Source organism: Leguminivora glycinivorella, chromosome 8 (assembly GCF_023078275.1).
Source record: "Leguminivora glycinivorella isolate SPB_JAAS2020 chromosome 8, LegGlyc_1.1, whole genome shotgun sequence".
Lineage (NCBI taxonomy): Eukaryota > Metazoa > Arthropoda > Insecta > Lepidoptera > Tortricidae > Leguminivora > Leguminivora glycinivorella.
In genome coordinates this window covers 26,819,103-26,835,288 of record NC_062978.1, presented here as the reverse complement: position 1 = coordinate 26,835,288, position 16,186 = coordinate 26,819,103, and the positions used below count along the sequence as shown (strand labels likewise).

General features: G+C 39.4%; 1 long non-coding RNA gene across 1 annotated transcript; it reads left to right on the top strand.

The window, feature by feature from the left end:
- The first annotated feature begins 10,462 nt into the window (after positions 1–10,462).
- LOC125228837 lies at positions 10,463–14,703 on the top strand. The gene is made up of 4 exons (XR_007177332.1): positions 10,463–11,509; positions 11,971–12,108; positions 12,554–12,696; positions 13,433–14,703. It is a non-coding gene; the product is annotated as an uncharacterized LOC125228837 (long non-coding RNA).
- Positions 14,704–16,186: the final 1,483 nt, after the last annotated feature.

Sequence of the window (16,186 nt, the reverse complement as noted above, 5' to 3'; positions counted from 1 at the left end):
GGCCCGTCTTTCGAGAAACGGGCCCCTGGTATTTAGCAATATAAACAATTCATACTAAAAGAAAGAATATGGTTTATACTTACATAAGGTTTTCTTTGGTGGACAAACAGGTGTTTCTTTAGCTTTCCAGAATGGTGAATTTACCAATACTGAAACAAGTCTTCTTCTTGTTCTTTGATTCTTTCCACTTCATGTAGGGCTAGGGTCGGCTATCCTAATTCTACGGCGCCAGGACGCTCTGTTCTGGGTTGTCGGGTCGGGCAGGTTTTCCTCTCAGGACATCAAAGAGAATTTATAGGCCGGCAACAGACAGTCATAAAAATGCATAATCTTAGAAAAGATTTGTATGCAAACTGACAATTCAAACTGACACTGACAGATCTGTATAATCACTACATTTTGAGTTACGTTTTGATCCACATAAAATTTCATAATATATTTTAAAAATTATTTTTGTGTCATTAATAATTGTTGTAGAAAGAATATACATTTAAAGTGAATCGATACTAAATACAATGTGATGGTAAAATATGCACTTTAAATACTTTTTAACATTCTAGAGTGTAAAATCTGAAAATGAGTTATATGGTTTCACATATTCCGTCAATCGAAACGAAACGTCAATAGTCCATGGGCCAGTGAAGAAGTCGGTATAATTTGGGGGTACTAAGTTTCCTTTTTACAGCAGTTAGGTAGGCCTATAAGGATGTTAAAAAACCATGATTGCCATCTCAAAATGGTAGCTAAACAAAATGGCCGCTAATCCAAGATGGCGGATATTGAGTTTTAAAAAATCGACCACAACTCCAGAAGTATTGGTCCGATTTCATTTTTATTTTTTTTAAACGAAAGCTCTTTTTGTGTACTCAAATATTTGTTATATTCATTGTTTCGATAAATTCAACCATTAGTTAGTAATTAACGAAAAATATAAAAAAATATCTTTTTTTCTAAGACTTTTTGTCAAAAATCATGTTTCTACAAAATACCTTGCATATTCTAATAAATATTTAAATGCAGAAAAATAGTGCTATTAATTTCCTTTAATTTGATGTATAAAAGATACAGACTAAATTTACAAAAACACATTAGAGGCTTAATTTTAATTCTGTCTTCGTTGAAATTCACCGTTGTGCATACAGTACTAAAAGCTTCAGGTCGAAGTTGTAGATTACTAATATGCTGTTTTTAGTATATTTCTGCAATTGTACTTACAATTAAGAAAAGAACTGAACATGTTAGTATCCGAAATCCATTAGCTTTAAGAATATAATAAAATATGTCATAGGTAAAGTACAGTTTTAGATATTTGATTATTTGTATAAAATTTCTTTAGTGATACAGCGCCAACCAACCGAGATAATACAAAATAAATAAACTAGACATAGTTGAGGTCCTATCTCATCACATTAACCTTTTGACCACCATGGGCGGATATGGCCGTCGCTGGAAATGCTTCCTAAGGACGCCAACCATGGCCATCAGTTTTGCCAATTACATTGGGGACCCATGCGGGCCTTCTTAACACCTAATTTTGCTCAAATAATCGCGATCCACGTCTGTCTGGTGTCCGGGGCACGACGTATTCTTTTTCACTATTTGGCGTTTAAAAGGTTAAGCCTAACCCTGATCCGTGTTCGAGAAAACTTATATTTAGTTAAAATAATCCTTGCATACAAAAGGTGAAGAACACACCCCAAAAGAAAAATAGTCTTGAGAAATTCACTATAATGCATTAATAAGGCAAATCTATGGAGTATCCGACTACTAAACAACGTGATATAGGTACCTACCGAATAAACCTTAATTTACGCACAGAAATATATTACTTATTACCGTTAATGTAGATTGTAGAGCCAATATCACCAATATCAAGCCTTCAAGACAATCACAGGTAACAGATTAATTTTCTCCTAATTTTTCGAACTTTTATAGCAGGCATTCCACCTTCAATCACGACTTACGTGCCCTGGCCCGGCCCAAGCCCATTTTAGAGTAGCAATACGATCTCTATAATTCTGACCCGTCGCCGCATCAGCATCATCTCGTTTCGCTTCCATCGTAGAAAGACATACCGAACGTGTTGTGCTCTATACCTCTATGCAACTTTTAGCCTCTTCATTTAGTACATTGTTAGTGTCCACGTCTCGCAAGCTTATGTCACGGTGGGAAGTACCCAGTTACACACTGATCAAACATGTTGGTCTCCAGTGACTGGTATCCTTGCCCTTAATACGTCCTTTAGCGTACAAAAGGCATCCAAGTCCTCCGTGTGATCTCCGCCGGCAGCGAGGCCGACCCAAGTCTCTGTATTGTGTTATGGTTCGCCACAACTCGACGTTTTGTGCCTATTTTGCGTGATGTGGGGGATTTAGCTAATCCTGCCAGCTTATCTCCTCGAGAAATCCTATTAGACCTTTAATGTTGAGTAGGAGAACTTTGGAGAGGTCTCTCGGGGATCCGAGATGTTTCTTCCTCTATGGAGCCACTCTGCTCACTCCATCACCAGGTGAGAGGCACCCTCGTCACAGGGAAATGTCCATAGCATCTGTTATGAAAATATGTTTGTTAAGTAGTCTACGATCTGTTCTGACATTGGTTACCATTCTCAGGCGGACTTTCCCTAGTTGAAGGAGCGTCTTTGTGAGTTTTCCATTGATGCTAGGCTTGGCTTGTTTGACTGCAGCATTTGATCTGGTTTTGCCAGTGTGCTGTGTGTAGTTTCATATTGAGCATACCTTGCTGAAGGACATCGGGAGAATCGGCAGTCGACCCCAGCTGCCTGGCCAGCTCGTAGGCCGCATCGTCACCTCGACATCCACTGTGTCCTTTGGTCCATTGAAGGATGATTTTGTTATTATGACTTAAGTACCTCCGTTAGTCGTTTATGGCATTCCTTAACCCAACCTTTATTTGTTGTTCCGGATAACGTATCTTCTGTTACTTGTTATAAAGGCTGAAATATGGAGCTTTGGATAAGTCTGTCCTTGCCGTAACTTTCAATTTGTACATACCTCTATATGTTTAACTACTTTAACCCAACACTCACCGACGGCATACAGTTCCTCCAGCACCTGACGGTGAACATGTGCTTCTTTGAAGATGACGATGTTATCCGCATATCGAAGATAATTGAGGCATACATTTATACATCTATCATCCCTATTGAGGCTTTTATAAATGCCTACCTGTTTAAAAAGTTGGCCAGATTGCATAACCCCGGAGTTACTCTCTACTAATTGAGATTCGTCGATACGGGTGCTAACTTTTCTTCTGATTCAATAGCAGGTTGCATAGAAACATTCACATTTTGGTACACCTTTTATGAAAATTCAACTCACGTGAGTAGGTAATTAAAACGTCTGTTATTAACGTCTTCTAACGTTTTTCGTTCGGTAATGACGAACAATACATGTTAATAATATTTGGCTCTACTTTAAGCGGTGATATTTGTCTCAAAGTTTGTCCATCCGGTATTTAACGGCTTCGTTGTTTAGTAATCGGTAAAATATAGGTAAGAAATATCTATTAATTCTGTACTAAAGAACATTTCTAAAGTTTGCCCGAATTCTGGAGGTGCTCTTCACTAACCCGCTCGTGCGTAGGTTTTTTTTTTCAAATCTGAGAGTCCTTGAATGCGGAACGATTTTCAATCCGGAATACGATCTAACCTTTATACGCAAGATGATGACGGAGTATTCCGTCTCCCAGGCACAATTGCAACAGAATTGCATTGCGAATTCGCGAATATATGAGCGTAATTAGGCATTACGGAGTCCCAATTTTATTTCATTTGGCGTCCGTATCGTTGGCGTCCTTGGCAAGAATTTCCGGTGACCACCGTGGCCGTCCGTGGCGGTCAAAAGGTTAATGGTTCTACAGTCTCGACACATGTTAGTCATATACCTAGTACACTTAAATACTTAATTTTCATCATTGAGGTGTGTTGCACATATGGTATCTAAACAAATTTTATCCTAGTACTATCGAATATCTACAAACTCATGGATACTATCATGTTCTATTAACATAAACTATTATTCTAATTGTACAATTGCTAAAATAAACTAAAAACAGCATATTTGTACTCTACAACATCTTTTAGTACTGTATGCACCCCAACTGCACACATCTTTTAGTACTGTATGCACTCCAACCTGAAGCTTTTAGTACTGTATGCACAACGGTAAATTTCAACGAAGGCAGCTTTAAATTTAAGCCTCTATATGTTTTTGTAAATTAAATATGTATCTTTTATACATCAAATTAAAGGTGATTAATGGCACTATTTTTCTGCATTTAAATATTTATTAGAATATGCAAGGTATTTTGTAGAAACATGATTTTTGACAGAAAGTTTTAGAAAAAAAGATATTTTTTTTATATTTTTCGTTAATTACTAACTAATGGTTGAATTTAGCGAAACAATGAATATGACAAGTATTTAAGTACAGAAAAAGAGCTTTCGTTTAAAAAAAATAAAAATGAAATCGGACCAATACTTCTGGAGTTATGGTCGATTTTTTAAAACTCAATATCCGCCATCTTGGATTGGCGGCCATTTTGTTTAGCTACCATTTTGAGATGGCAATCATGGTTTTTTAACATCCTTATAGGCCTACCTAACTGCTGTAAAAAGGAAACTTAGTACCCCCAAATTATACCGTTTGGCAAAATTAGACCAGCTGGCCCATGGACTACAAGGAGTTTTTGTTATGCTGACAGCACTGTAATGGCCCCTGTACACATATGGCCAACGGTTTCACCAACCCCCTTGGCCAAGTGTGTAGAGGGCTACTTGGCCGTAAGTTGGCAGTTGGCGCTTGCGCTTGCCGGCCAACCGATTGGTGTCGGCTTTTTGTCCACACATCAAAGGATCTTGGCGCCAATGGCCAACTGCGTTTACACGTTGGCGCTTCATTCAGTTGGTCGTCAGCCGTCAGAGAGGACAGTAGTGAAATATTTACGAAAATAATAAGTTTATCTATGCCAATAATAGTGTAGATTTTAGGAAATAAAATAACCTTGCAAATATTTAATGTATTTCCTAAAAAAGATAAATGTTCTTATCAGAATATTAAAAAAAATGATAATATTTCAAATAATTTAATTTTACTACTTATTATTTTTTAATCAAATTTTTCTGACAACGTCTATGACCTAGAATTTCCTAGACTTTTCCATTCCACGTCCATCTTTCATGAAGAGCCAATGCCAAGTGATTGGTTCGCCAATGTGTAAACAGCGGCTCTTATCTTGGCCAAGGGGTTTCACAAAGGGCTGGTGGAACCGTTGGCCATGTGTGTACAGGGGCCTTAACGTAATTATAGCACGACCAGTGTTGTCAGTTCAGAGATTTTTCTCCGATTTGCGGAGAATTTGAGCCTCTGGCGGAGATCAGATACAATCGGAGAATTTCGGAGATTATGAAAAGGTCTCTAATTTTTTGAACTTAAACCGCTCGGTAAACCTGAATGCATGAATTAAAGATATCAAAATATTCTCATTTTTCTGTACATTTCTGATATAAAAGCGTTAAGTAATTAAAAGTATTAATTCACTATAAACATTTTTTTTTGTTTAAAGACGGTCAACCAAATCTCGGCAGTAAAAAAGCCAGCAAATTAGAAAAATGTATCCTAAACATTGAAGTTGGATGAACGGAATCATCGAGGAGCCATAACACTTAACATTGACCGTCTCGAAAGCCTGCTGGCGTCCACCGTCTGAAAAATTCATAATCTGAATTTGGATTTGTATGACAGATCTAGTGCACAGATTTCCATACAATTCGCAACTTTCCGTGTTATTTTTTAATATTATGTTTTTTTTTCAGATCGATCTGACAGATTGCGAATAATCTGAATTTTCATTGCACTCGATCTGATTTCATTTTTTTTATACTACGTCTGTGGCAAACAAGCATACGGTCCGCCTGATGGAAAGTGGTTACCGTAACCTATGGATGCCTGCAACTCAAAGAGTGTCACATGCGCGTTGCCACCCCATTAGAAACTTGTACACTCCCCTTTGCTGTGTTAAGTATAAGTACACAGCAAAAAGGAGTGCACAAGTTCAAAGGAGGGTTTGGGTTGCCAACGACTCAAAGGACAATAGACGGAACAAATTATTTCCTTAAGTCCTCCCGTCGTCAGCACCCCGCACCCTCGTTGAGCTCTGGGAGCCTTACTCACCGGCAGGAACACAACACTATGAGTAGGGTCTAGTGCTATTTGGCTGCGGTCTTCTGTAAGGCGGAGGTACTTCCCCAGTTGGGCTCTGCTCTAGATTCGAGCGAGACGATATCCGTGTGCCCTACCACAGAAAGCGGAATATCATTCGCTATGCCCTACCTCCTAGCGATAATATTATGATTTTTTAAGATTATGAAATGAAGACTGTATGCATAACTGACAGTTCAAACGTACACTGACAGATTTGTCAGTGTCAGCATACAAATCTTTTTTCAGATTATGATTTTTTCAGACTGTCTCTTTCAGACTCTGTTGCCGTTCTTAGTGCCCTTAGTGGATGCCAGGCTTAAGGCGGAATCGAACTGTGTCGAATCGAGTTCTCATATGCGATTCGACGCGTCGCTGATGGACGCTGTTTAATAAGAAATGCAGATGAGAGATCGCTCACGAAGCAACGCAACTTTTCATACAAATACGTAAGTTGCCGAGCAACTTCGACGACCGTGGGCGAGCTGCGCACCCTTAACAGATATGTTGTAAATAAAAATAAAAACTAGTTTTTTAAAGGTGCGCGGGGCCCGAGGGCCCCGCGGTGTTCTTTTGTGCTTTGCTTTATTGTTTTTTGCTTTGCTTTATGTTTTTTTGCTTTGCTTGTTTGATTTATTGCTTTGCTTGTTTGCTTTTTTGCTTTAGCCTTTGCGTGCTTGGGAGCACTCTCTGCCCGCAGCTCGGCCTACGGCCTCGCGTGCTTGGGAGCCTGTCAGACACGCTCCAGGCCTTCGGCCCTCCGCGTAGTTATAGTGGGCGTTGTAGGGAAGTTGGAGCTTAAACACGACCCAATAGTAAAAGTGTCTTCAGCCTGCGGCCTCCGGCCCGTCGTTTCGCTTCTCTAAGCCGGTCCGCCAGAGAGCCGATCAGGGACGCTCCGGGCCTTCGGCCCTACGCGGAGCTCGACCTTCGGCCTTCGCTGGGTTTCGTTTCGAAGCTCCTCGTCGGGCCTTCGGCCCGCCGCGTCGCTTTTTAGACACTTTGTTTATCGTTCTGCTTGGGAGCACAGTCGGTACGCAGCTCGGCCTGCGGCCTTCGCGTGCTTGGGAGCACTCTGCCCGCAGCTCGGCCTGCGGCCTTCGCGTGCTTGGAAGCCTCTCAGGCACGCTCCGGGCCTTCGGCCCTCCGCGTAGTTACTGTGAGAGTTGTAGGTAAGTTGGAGCTTAAACACGACCCAATAGTAAAAGTGTCTTGAGAAGCTCACGACGGGCCTGCGGCCTGCGGCCTCCGGCCCGTCGTTTCGCTTCTCTAAGACACTTTTACTATTGGGTCGTGTTTAAACTCCAACTTCCCGGTCCGCCGGCGAGCCGGTCAGGGACGCTCCGGGCCTTCGGCCCTACGCGGAGCTCGGCCTTCGGCCTTCGCTGGGTTTCGAAGCTCCGCGTCGGGCCTTTGGCCCGCCGCTTCGCTTATTTAGATACTTTTTGTTATTGTTTTCTTGGGAGCACAGTCTGCACGCAGCTCGGCCTGCGGCCTTCGCGTACTTGGGAGCCTGTCAGACACGCTCCGGGCCTTCGGCCCTCCGCGTAGTTACTGTGGGGATTGTAAGATTTGTAGGGAAGTTGGACCTCCGGCCCGCCGCGCCGCTTTTTAGACACCTTTACTTATATTTTCTTGCTTGAGTTGCTTGGGAGCACTGTCTGTACGCAGCTCGGAACTTGGACCGGAGCAATGACCGTCGGGCTGTAGAACGCTCCCTCAGGCTGGTAGGGAAATTTGACTTTGTCCCCTCTCGCCGTCGTTTTTGACTTTTCCAAAAAATTTTTTTTCTCATTTCTATTTTTGGCCCCCGTTCTTACCAAGTCCCAAACTTGAACGCGCTCGGACAGAAAATAAAAAAAAAAAATTTCAAAGTCGGCCATTTTGAAATTTTGTAAATGCCATTCGATGGACCTCAGATAATTGTACAACATTAGTTCAAGCACATTTAACCTTTTTTATACCGTTACGGAGCTATGGGGATTTAAAAAAAAACCTCCATACAAACTGGTAGGGAAATTTGACTTTGTCCCCTCTCGCCACCGTTTTTGACTTTTCCAAATTTTTTTTTCTCAATTCTATTTTTGGCCCCCGTTTTTACCACGTGCCAAATTTGAACGCGCTCGGACCGAAAATAAAAATAAAAAATTTCAAAGTCGGCCATTTTGAAATTTTATAAATGCCATTCGATGGACCTCAGATAAGTGTACAACATTAGTTCAAGAACTTTTAACCTTTTCCCTACCGTTACGGAGCTATGGGGATTAAAAAAAAGACCTCCATACAAATTTCAATTGGCCTTCAAAGGGCGCCATTTTGAATTTTTCCAAATTTTCTTTTTGTATACTAATCTTAGGGCAGCTGTCCACCCGTGTGCAAAATTTCAGCGCGCTCGGACCATTTTGAAATTAAAAAAAAAAAAGTCGGCCATTTTGTTTTTTTTTTTAATGCCATTCGATGGACCTCGGGTGACTGTATAACATTTGTTTGAGCACTTTTCACTTTTTTGTACCGTTACGGAGCTATAGAAATTAAAAGAAAAACCTGCATTCAAATTTCAATTGGCCCTCAAAGGCCGCCATTTTGAATTTTTCAAAATTTTCTTTTTGAATACTAATCTTGGGGCGACCTTCCACCCGTGTGCCAAATCTCAGCGCGCTAGGACCATTTTGAAATTTTTCAAAAAAAAAGTCGGCCATTTTGAATTTTTTTTAATGCAACTTTTTTATACTCGGATACCTGTATGACATTTGGTCGAGCACCCCCCGGCTATCTCTTACGGTTTAAAAGTTGCCATACAAAATAAAAGTGGCCAGTTTTCCCACATTTGAGCATTTTTCAATTTTTTTTTATTTCATTCGAATCAAGGCCGCTTGGAGATTCTATGACCAAAATTTGAGCTCTCTACGACAAACTTGAAAAATCGTCAAAAAAAAAAGTCGGCCATTTTGAAAAAAAAAATGGCGGCGTCAAAAACTGCCCAGGGTTCTCTATGACATTTGGTCGAACACTCCCCGGCTAACTCCAGCCGTTTGGCCAGGCCGTCCAACATTTTTTTACCCGGAACCGGTAGACCGACGGTCTGATCTATCCGGGGTCGCAGGACCAACCTCTATACGACAACACCAAACACTGCCACCTACAAAAACTCCCTCTGCCCATTTTTTGAAAAATGTCAGTCGGGTTGTAGCTTTATATTATATAGAATAGAAAATAGAAATTCAGCTCTGTAGGTGACGCATTCATAGCACAGGCACTAGTTTTCATGTAAAACCAATTAAACTTGAACTCATTATTTTTATGACTTAGATACTACAGTGACAGCTTAAAAAAACTACTTGCTAGAAATCTGCCTATTCAGCTGCACGTATTAATTAAGGCACACCACGCCACAGTGTGGAAAAAAAAGGTTTTTATGCAACCTTTTTTTTGTATGCAACCTGTCAGTTTAATCTGAAAATTCTGTCAGTATGAGCTGACAGGTTGGATGCAAATCTTTTTTAAGATTATGAATTTCTCAGACTGTCTATGGCGTGCCTAAGACTAGGGAATGCAATAACCGACCAAATTTCATAACCGGTTACAATTTTTTATTATGTGAAGAATAACATTTGTACCCATAGGAACTTGAAAATATTATAGAGAATAGAGAATTTATTTGCATACCTCATTCATTCTGTACACCCATGGGCCCACATACATATGTACATACATGGACCCTGATACGGGTGTAGCAAAGTGTAAATGTGTCACTTATTAATATAAATATCTGGGTGACCGAGCTTCGCTCGGTTCTGTATCGTATCATTGACATGTGTCGCCATCTAGTTCAAACAGCCTTAACAACACAACTACTCCACACGAGATTGCGCGCGTTTCGCCACTAAAACTCAAATAGTGTATTTTTCTATTCATTTTAGCCTTGACCTGTGTCGCCATCTAGTGTTTGCAATAAATAGTACTTACATCGACCGAAAGAATTCTGTCTTAACAGTACAACTACTGCACATGAGATGGCGCGCGAAGAAAAACGCATGAAAACTCGAAAATTCGCGTTTTCCGGGACCTAAGGATAAGTTAGACCGATTTTTCACCCCAAAAACCCCCACATAACAAATTTCAGCGAAATCGTTAGAGCGGTTTCCGAGATCGTCAGTATAAATAAATATACAAGAATTGCTCGTTTAAAAGTATAAGATTGTATTATATTCCATGTACGGGCAGAAAGTTTCAATTTCTAACTAAATGTAATGTACTCGTATAGCCTTCCCATCAGTTGCTCATACCAAGCGGCAAGCGCCCCAGTCTTATAAGATGTGCTTGAATTTGATATAATTATTATTGTTGCACAGCTCAGCACATAATATGTGCAGTGCAGTGCATTCCAACTTTCATTATCATTTAATATGTTATCTTTTATTCGAGATACCGTTAGTACAAACTCCGTGTTAAAAAAAATTGAATAAATATGAAAAAATTAAAAGTATCAAAACTATTTGTCAGTTATTTCTTAATTGCATTGCATGCATATTTTACGTAAATGAATACTTCTTTAAATATACTTACTAATAAATGAGACTAATTACTAGGAAATCAAATCAAAATAGGCAATTTCGTATTAAATACCACACAAATAAATGAAATAAATACCTCGTTCTCAAAGTATTGCTTTTATACAATTTTGTAAGGATTGTAGCGAAAACGAAAAAGTAGTGGTAAAACATTTAAGTTGGTAACCCTGACGCCCCTTGTGACGCCACGAACAGCCGCACGCACACCAGTCCGCCATCTTTCTTACCTTTTTGATTGTTGACTTCATGACTTGTAAATTTTGTAATTAGTTTTTGCCGACGTCCACCGTGCCGTTTTTTAAGTAATTTTTGGTATTTTACAAATTGTGTTACTTTAGTGGACACGTGGAGACATGGACGCTGACTGTTGGAAGAATTCGTCAATTCAGACTGGCGCAAAGAGCTATCAGGGGTCGATGCCAGGAATTTCATTGCGAGACAGAATTCGAAATGAGGATATTCGCCAACGCAATAAAGTTACCGACATTGCAAAAAGGATTAACTCAAGTGGGAATGGACCGGCTATATTTTTCGCAGAGATGACGATCAATGGGGTCGCCTAGTATTGCTGTGGAGACCTAGCCTGGGTGGCCGAGGTGGCGGGAAACCACGAGCAGATGGTCGGATGACATCAAAAAAGGGCAGGGCCCACCTGGCACAGAACCGTCACATATAGAACGGAGTGGAAACCCACGGAATGCAGACCAGGATTATATAGTAAGTATTTTGTTTCTTAAGTTTTGTATGGATTCTTTGAATGAAATGAGTTCTATCGAGTTAACTGCACTTTGCGTTAGGCGTCCATGTGTTTTATTCTTAGTGCCAGGCAGGCAAGCATGGGATGGCCTAATGTTTTATCATTTATCGCACGACCATGCTTGCCTGCCAGTTCTGGTTATTTATTGATTTAGGTCGAGTTTGTTTGTTTGGTTTAGTTTTTAGTTATTTAAAAATAAAATGCCCTAGGTATGCTGATCTAGGCCTAATCAAGCCAGCAGCAGCGGGACATGTTGCCCGCTCTAACGTTATCCTGTTAATTAGATTATATGAGATAGATTAGATAGAATAAATTTTATGGTATGAGGAGAAAACCATTCAAATCTAATTGAAACTAACTACTTCTACTTGTGTAAATATATTAATGATGCTGATTTATTCAACTAATTTTATATTTTCAGCTTTAGGTATGAGTTTGTTACTTTTGCTCATAATAACATGGAGTATGTCACAGCTGCTCCACGGGCTGCATTGAGGGGCAACAGGAGCGAAAATGTTAAAATGGAAAGGAGCTCCCCCTTTCAATTAGGGAATCTTAGGTAATATACTATTGTTCTTTATTTGCATACCATATAATTTTTACAATATGTACATATTTGGACCCTGAAAAGGGTATAGCAAAAATCTCTTACTAGTTTGTGTTATTAACTAGATTTATAGTATAAAAATTGAGGTTCCACTCTCAACTGTTTCCTCCTCTAAAACTTAATCAATCAGGATGAAATTTGAGGATTTGAATAATAATGAAATAATCTGTGTCGTACCGTTTGGTTTTTTTGGCTAATTGTTGACCCATTTTGACTATCCTACGACAGTCCGACACATATATAAATGATAATAAATATAATAATCTGTGTTGAAAAAACCAGGGAGGAAATAGTCGAGAGCTTTTGTATGGAGAATTAACCCCTGCTGTAGTAAATCGCCCGTTTCTGCTGAAGTAATTATGGATTGAATAACACTGACTCTCTTTTCTCTTTTTAGGATATGCTAAGGCAAACAGAAGGAGGCAAGGAACGGGACGGGACTGCATCAATTGCTGTCTGGAACCAATCTTGTGGGATGACTTCTGGACAGGGAAAAAACAATTTCATCATCTACCCTAATACTGACGAATGTTCTAAAACGTAAGTACTTATGAACCTTTCATAAAGGGCAATGTCCATCTTTTATTACAAGCTTTTATTCAACTTGCCTTGTTAGTGTTAGTTTGGGTCAAAACGTAGAAGCTAAATTTGACCCACTTCCCGGTTTCCGATTGAGCTGAAATTTTGCATGCATATGTAAATCATGTGACAATGCAATATTATGGTATCATGGCGCTAATCTGATGATGGAGCAGAAAGGTGGTCATAGGAACTTTGTTATGAAACGTCGTATCCCCATTGAGTAAAAGGGGTTTTTAGAAACATCTCGGAGAGCAGTAGACAACTGTTGAAAGAAAGGTACAGTCGGCGATAAAAAAGCTTGTGCCAAAAATGACGTTTTTGCAAAAGACTGATTCATATGCGTTTAGTACAAATTGATTTAAAATACTCTAAGAACAAATTAAATTATTTTCATAGAAAATATTTTAACTTGAACTTGAACTTGTGGAGGTCGAACCATACTGTTCTACCTCAGGGATGGCAGAGGGCGCCACGAGCCTTCGGGAATGTTATATACTTGGAAATTTCGACCCTTGCCTTCGTGCACCGATGGCCGAGTGGTTCAGGCATTCGCCCGGTAAGCGGAGTACGCTGGTTCGATTCCAGCTCGGAACACTGGAGGCCTTGGTCACTTTTTCTTTGTATATGACATTTATTTAATGTTGATTTAAGATAATATATCTAAAGGTTTTCTAACATTTTATAAATTTTACAGGTGCTGTAAGGCAGACATTTCCAAATGTAACGGAGGAAAGTTTCGAGACATGTAATGGTTTCAACACGCTGCTGAGACCCAACTCAAGAGACGTCAGTTTGTACTGTTTAGTCCATTCTCTATTGGGCATGCTTGTATTGAGAGGTATATATATTGGAGTACAGACATGGTGTTTGGTATGAGTATTATATACATCCTCTTGAGTCAAATAGGACCGGTAGCCACTTTGAACTCCGTGTCCGAAAGGGTCAAAGTATGGAGCTCCCGGTACTCAGAAAAAAAATTCTGGCCTATTAGTTTTGAACTTTCGAGTCAAGTTTGGTGTCATTTTTATGTAAACTATTCGTTTCGTTTTTAAATTGAAGAAGATTAAAAATCACAGTAATATTATAAAGGCAAAAGTTTGTGAGCATACTGTGTTTGTTACTTCCTCACGCCACGCCCAAGTGCCTTAACAAATATTATTTATAAAATTAAGTATGGAGGAAGTACGATATACCCTAAGTTAACACGTCACTTCTTCTTGATCGTGGGTAACACTCGGGGCGCAGTATAATGATTATTAAAAATCTTTATGCTGTCCCCTATGCTGCGATGGCGATCGTTGCAGTACTTTCAATATTTTTTTTACATCAAATATTAGAATCATCAAAGATTACTAATAAAATAGGCTTTTTAGAAATATTTTTTAAAAATCATGATTAGTATAAAAATACGGAAATATGAGGATTTGTTTGCATTTCGTGGCTACTAAAAATTCATTTAAATTATTAAATATTGTGCTATATTTTGCTATGGAACCCTAAAAAAGTAGTTACATAAAAATGACACTAAAATTGACTCAAAAGCTCAAACTAATCGGCCAGAATTTTTTTCTGAGCAGCAGGAGCTCCATACTTTGACCCCCTCTCCCCCTTCGGACACGGAGTTCAAAGTGGCTACCGGTCTTGTTTGACTCGGGAGGACGTGTATAATACCCATACTAAACGCCAATGCTCTACTCAAAAATTCACCTTTTCCCAATAGAGAACGGACTGTGTTAGACAGTGCATGTTGTTACACGGTAAATTTTTCTAGAAGACCAAATTTATAAGTTCCTTAGTTATTCTATTTTTAACTAAATAAGTTCTTGTACTATAAGCAGTGATCGGAATAGGCAGAGTAGATATATTTATTTTTAAACGAAATGACTTCCTTGCGATAGTATTTTTTCAGTACAGATGGTGTTTTTTTTACGCACTAGTGCGAGAAGTGGTTCATTATACGCCAGGTCGAAACTTCGGAGGCTCATCTGTACTGAAAAACGTCGTACGATACACGTGCGAAAAGGAAATTCGTAACTCGTGTCGATTTAAAACACTCCCTTCGGTCGTGTTTTAATTTATCGCTACTCGTTTCGAACTTCCTTTTTTACGCACTTGTATCGTAATGTACTATTTTGCCATATTGGAATCTTTCGCTTGCTCGAGTATCAATATTGGCACGTGCAGTTAAACAATAACTTTGCCCCCTTGTAAAACAATTAACTATTTTTTCAGTACAGATGGTGGTTTTTTTACGCACTAGTGCGAGAAGTGGTTCATTATATGCCAGGTCGAAACTTCGGACTCCGAAGTTTCGTTCGGAGGCTCATCTGTACTGAAAAACGTCGTAAGATACAAGTGCGAAAAGGAAATTCGTAACTCGTGTCGATTTAAAACACTCCCTTCGGTCGTGTTTTAATTTATCGCCACTCGTTTCGATCTTCCTTTTTTACGCACTTGTATCATAATATACTATTTTAACAGCCTATATTGTGTCCCACAGCTGGGCAAAGGCCTCCCTAGCACACTCAACGAAGCCTACCTCCTAATTCGTGTATAAGCGAATTTTGGTATAATTGTAGGGAATGGTGTCTTAATCCACATTCTCAAAGTACTCGGGGGTTTGGGTGGAGATAACGGGTAGAGGGGGGGTGGAAAAAGTCCCTTTTTTTTTAGTTTTTCGTGAATACTTCTTAAACTGTGCCACGTAGCAAAAAATGTTTCAAGACACAAGTAATCTTCAGAAAATTCTCTACAAAAAAAATATGTTCACTTTTTATCTGGGATCATGAAATATGGAGAGGAAAAGATGGACAGAGAAGATTTTTTTTTATAATGCATGTGTGAATGTTTTTACATTGTGCGTAACTCGGGAAGTATGAATATTACTAACTCGACTCTTTAAATCGCTCCAGCAAGCCAACTTACTCTCGTTAGTACAATGTACTATTATTGTCCGTCTTTTCCCCTCCATACCACCATTACCACCCCGACCCAAGAGTACTTTGAGTATGTGAATTAAGACACCATTCTCTACAACTATGCCAAAATTCGCTTATACACGAATTATTTCCCCCGACAGGCAGTTAAAAGTTGGGCGTGCTACCCTGTTTTCCGCCACTCGTCACGGTTTTTAAATTTCTTTCACGGTTTTTTATTTATCTGTTTAAAAGTTAGTGGACATTAGTTTAACAACGTTTTTTTTTGATATTTTATTTTCGAGTTAGGTCAGTTTGCAGTGTATTTTGACCTATTTAGAAATTAGAACTATATTAATTACGGTAGGTTCCCGGGACGTTAGTTACGCAAAAAAAAGTAAGGAAGGAAGTCTACTTTTTATATGTTCTACCAAGTGTAGGTAAATGTACTCTGCCTATTCCGATCACTGACTATAAAGCTTATTAAAACTCCATCGAGACTAGACTTCAATCATTTGTAAGAATTAACTTAA